We start from the raw sequence: 5,586 nt of genomic DNA, 5'->3' as shown, positions 1-5,586 counted from the left end.
AATTATAAAAGAATAAAGAGTGGGATTTCATTGGATGAGGAAACTCCCTCCACCATTGTAGGCTGGTGCTTTTTCTGTAATGTATAGTTTTAGAGACCTGCTTAGGCACTAAAATGTTAAATGATTTGTCCATGTTTCCATAGCTAGAATGTGCCAGATCTGGGGCTTGACATTAGGTCTTCTTATCTCCCAGTGCAGCACATTTTTCATTATACCATACTGCTTCTCTAAGAGCATGCAATCCACTGAATCCCTTTGCTTTTTTCAAAGGAACTCTTATCTAGCCATGATTCCCATCCACCCTGCCCCATGCTGTACTTCTCTCATGCTGTTGATTATTTTGAACCCCAGAGTTGAAATTTCAATGTATCTCTATTAAAGTTCCTATTATTAGATTTGGTCCATTACTCCATCTTGTCAAGATCTTTTAAAATCTTGATTCTGTCATCCAGGACATTAACTGTCCCTCTTAGTCTAGTGTCATTTGCAAATTTGATAAGCAGGATATCTCTGTCTTTATCCAAGTCAGTACTAAAAATGTTGAGCAGAATAGGCAATTCATCAATAAACATTTACTGAGGTACTATTATAGGCAAGATAAAGTGGGGGATAAAGAGAGATGCAAGACAAATCTTTGCTCTTAAAGTGCCTCTTTTCTGGTTAGTGAGAGTAAATACAGGTATGCAAATGTAATGAAGAATTTAAAACAGCAGAGATTAAAGGTGGAAAGAATTCTACAGATAAGGTGTTATGGAAATTCAGAGAACACATGAGAAAGAATCCCATAGGGTGTTTCATGTTAGGACTGACATCAGACTTGGAAAGACAGATACATTTAACTATGAATTCATTTTTGAATTGAATTGGATTCAACAAACATTTTTTTAAACTTTTATCTAACTTAAAAAAATTTAATAGTATTTTTTCAAAAATATACAAAAATAGTTTTCAACATTCATCTTTGCAAAATTGTGTTTCAAATTTTTCTTCTCTTCCCTCACCCCCAAGACAGCAGCAAACAATCCAATATAGATTAAATGTGCAAATCTTCTAAATATATTACCATATTTATCATGGTGTGCAAGAAAAATCAAATCAAAAGGAAAAACACAAGAAAAAAAAAACAAGTAAATAACAGCAACAATAAAAAGGCAAAAATACTATCCTTTGATCCACATTTCAGCCTCCATAGTTCTCTCTGGATAAGGATGGCACTTTCTATCATAAGTCTACTGGAATTTCCTTGAATCACCTCATTTCCACAAACATTTGCAAGATAATGTGTCAGATATTGAGAATATAAGACAAAAATGAAAATAAATCCCTTTTCTCAAGAAGTTTATATTCTATTGGGTGGGAGAATTAAGAAAGGCTATAACAATGGCAGCTGAACTGAGACTTGGATGTAAACTCATTGTGAATAGAGATCATTTGATTCTTTGTACTTGTATCCCCAGTGCAAATAGCACAGTACCAGGCACTTAAAAAACATTTTTTTTAATTGATTGATTGGATTGTGAAAGATAGAGATAAGCAGGGAACATATTCCAGGAATTGATTTTGAGAGTTTTGTTCAATATCATAAATATCTTCCATACTACTATTTTGTCACTTGTGGGTTTTATAGAATTTTTGACCTCAGCAAAGTCTTAAAGAAAAAAGTCTGGACACAGTGTTCCAGTGGTCAGATTTGGGCACAGCATGACCAAGTGTGCTTGCAAGATCACATCAGCCCTGGAATTCACACTTTCTCAGTACCATCTTCTCCTTGCTCCTTCCTTTTTCTGTGATTAGAGGATGGAAAGCTGAGATTTCCCCCCATAGCCTCATTTAAGGGGAGGCTGCCTGCCCAGCCAACACTTCATTTCTCACTTGGACTTATTCTTTTGGATTTCTCCAAGTATCTCTCCTCATGCCTAGTTTTTGCCTTTCTTTTGTATTGTCTTTCCCCATTGCATTATAAGCTACTCAAACGGAGGAAGTGTCTCCCTACTCCACTTCCCACATCACCCTTTCCCCTTTGTATCTTCACTGCTTATTACTTAATAAATGCTTATGTATATTGATTGGCTGAGTGACTTACTGACTTAGATAAGGCCTTCTCCAAAGGTTCCAATGGCATAAAGACATTCCTAGGCTCATTCTTCTGTTTAAAGTGAAATGGTGAAGGAGGGAGAAGAGTCACACTCATGGGAACACACTGACACATTACTGGATTGATGAACAAAGGGAAACTGTGTAGAAGGCGACTGATGTGAAAACAACTGGCAACAGCATATGTTTTCTTTCATTACTGGTAAGAGTAATTATTGAGACATCAAGATCCTGTGTTAGGTGAGGAAAACAGAATTATCATAAATTCATAAATTTGACAAGCTTCAGACGACAAGCCTGATATTTTAGAATGCCAAGAAATGGTAACAAGAAAGGATCAAACTATTTTTTCATAAATTCTACCAAGCCAGTCAACAAAAAAATCACTAGAATGCATTACCATATCACTTTTTGTCCTTCTAGGAAACCTGTCCATTCAGAAATATCAATGCTCATCTGTGACTGGCTCTATAGACTGTTTGGTCTTTGACAGAATTTGGTTCTTCAAGTAAAAATTCTCAGGGCCTCTTGGGTTATTAAGAACACATTTTTGAAAATGAGAATGGAAATGATGCAGATTTCAGGTTTTCCTTCATTTGAATTGATCAGAATAAATAGCAAATACATTAGAAGATAAGGGGAGACATACATATTCTGAAAATTCTGAAAGTTGCAATGATTGTGGGAAAATATATGAATAGGTTCCATATGTGCTGAATGGGCTGTGTCTATTATCTATAGACCTGTTTCTCCCTCATTAGATTGTAAGCTTCTTGGGGATGGAACTATCTTTTGCCTCTTTTTGTATTTCTAGCATTTAGCACAGTACCTGACACATAGTAGGTACTTCATAAATATTGATTAATTGATTACTTCCCTGACCCTTCACTCTATTGACATGAAGTGCCTCATAGAGTAAAAAGAGTAGGAAAACCTAACCCAAACTTGGTTTTCATAAAAAATTAAGGCCACATAGATATTGAATGTTATTAATCAGTCCAGATGGTTCCTTATGTAGATAAGAAATGATACATAGGTGACTTCAGAGAAAACTGAGAAGACCTTTGTAAACTGATACAGAGAAAAGTGAGCAGAACAGGAAAATAATCTAAGACTTTAGGATTTGATCAATGCAATGATAACCCACAAAAACAGAAGAATGAAAATGAAACACTGTACTCTTCTTCTGACAGAAGTGTGATTAGTCTACAAATGAAAAGAGACATCTATTTGCCAGAAAGGCCAATGTAGGAATTTGTTTTGTATCTATATTTATGATAAGGTTCCATTCTCCAACAGATTTAGTATTTTGTTACTTTTTTTGTTCAATGATGTATGTGTGTGTGTGTGTGTGTGTGTGTGGGGCGGATATGGTGGTAAGAGGGACAGATTACATATTCATAGAAAAACAAATATATTTAAAAACTAAAATAGTCTTGAGTATCAGGACTGTTCTCTGCCACTGAAAATAACCATTAAGAACCAGACTGATCAATCATTCAATCATTTTCCATCGTGCTACTCTCCTCTAAACAAAGATTAAACATTTCTGTTAAGTGTTTCTTACAAGAGTGGTAGTTTCCTACAAACTAATTTCCTAGGGACAATAATAGTTTTCATGAACTATTAATGAAAAAAGGAGGTGCTAACAAAACCTTGTGGCATAAAGTATATCATCATAATAATACATGTTCTCCTTTAAGGGAGAAGAAAAGAATAAATTCTCTATCCAGATAATTTTAGAAATTATTTTTAGCACTGATGATACAAAAATTCTCACTTATTTTATAAATAAACTTTTTGTGTCATATTTTTCTTATGTGTTTTCTGTAAACTTTTTTATACATTTAAGGTAAACATCTTATTCCTTAATCCAACATACTTTAAAAATATTTTATTGATGCCTTTGTTTTTTTATTCACTTTTTTATTGTTTTTATTTTTTGTTTGGAAACTACCTTCTAACAAAGAGAAGCTATTAGCAAAAAGAAAAACTGGTCCAGCAGGCCACTGGGTCTCACAGTATAAGCAACATTTAGCACCTGTAGTCCCTCACTTCTCTATAGAGAAATAGTGTATTTCATTATCTTTTTTTTTTTTTTTTTTAGGATCAGAATTTGTCCCTGTAATTAACTTCAGTTTGGCTGCCTTTTAGTGTTGTTTTTGTTTCATTTTTATTGTTATATTATGTATATGTATATATCTAATAATTTCACCTACTTTACCCTGCATCAATTCATACAAGTATTCCCAAATTTCTCTTAAGTCTTCATAATCATCATTTCTCAAGGTGCTATAATTACATTCAAATACCTCAAATTGTCTAGTCATTAATCCATTATCTTTTTTCCCCCTTTACTTCTATTGTTTCTGCTCATTTCCCTTTTGAAGTTAAAGAAAGAGAAAGTTATAATGAGTGTTTAGGGTCACTGGGAATTATAGGAAGTAGGGTACTATGGCAGGAATACTTTAAAGGCTATTATTCTGTATCAATCTAATAATTGGTATTCTGGACTGCTGTTTGACTTCCTGGCTGTGTGAGATAGGAAAGGAAAAGTCCTTTTGCTGTGTCATATGTGGTGATCTATAATTCTATTTTAGAAAGTCATTGATAAAATAAAATTATCCACTAAAGAAAGATTCTAATACTTGTATCAAATATTTTTAAATAGTGAGGCAGTTATAGAAGCAATGGAGAGGCAAGCTCTTTTAAGGAAGAGAAAAATAATATAGTAATATATGATTTATACCAATGGAGTTTTCCATGTCAATAGTCTTCATATTGTTACAGAAAGCATACCCTGGAGTATCTGGGAATTAGTAATGATACCTTGTATTTATATGATATTTTTCACAATAATCCTTTGTGTTAGCAGAGAAGTAACAGATTATAGTAACAAGAGTACTGGTTTTTAATTTGCATTTGAACGATGTTTCAGAAAAATTTATGTAATCCATGGCAAGTACTTTATATTTTTTGTGCCTCAGTTTTCACATCTGCAAAATGGGAATAATAGTTTTGGGGATGAAATGAGATAATGTGTGTAAAATGTTTTGTGTACTTTATAGTGCTATATAGATGTGATCTATCATTACTGTCCAAAATCACATGGCCTGGGCTAGACCCCAAGTCTTCCAATATTTAGTATGTACTCTTAATATTTAAAGGGATAACAAGGGGGTCTAATGTTTTTTCTACTATACCACAATGACTCTCTAGTATGTGTTCAGTCAGTTGTTTCTTTGATGAACATTTGTTGATGAACTGATACAATGTGCATGACAGTATTAACCCATGGTGATATCAAAAAAATCACAAGGTATTGGTCCCAAACTTGAGAAATTTATAAAATAAAAAAGGAAATTCTGTCTCTGTGTCTTTCTTTCTCTTTCTCATTAAAAATGAGTGTGGTATTATACATCTGTAATGCCTGCTGTTGGAGAGACTAAGAGGCTGGTAGATTGCTTAAATCTGGTAGTTGTAAGCTGCAGT

This window comes from Sarcophilus harrisii, chromosome 1 (genome assembly GCF_902635505.1).
Source record: "Sarcophilus harrisii chromosome 1, mSarHar1.11, whole genome shotgun sequence".
NCBI lineage: Eukaryota > Metazoa > Chordata > Mammalia > Dasyuromorphia > Dasyuridae > Sarcophilus > Sarcophilus harrisii.
This window is presented reverse-complemented; position numbering follows the sequence as displayed.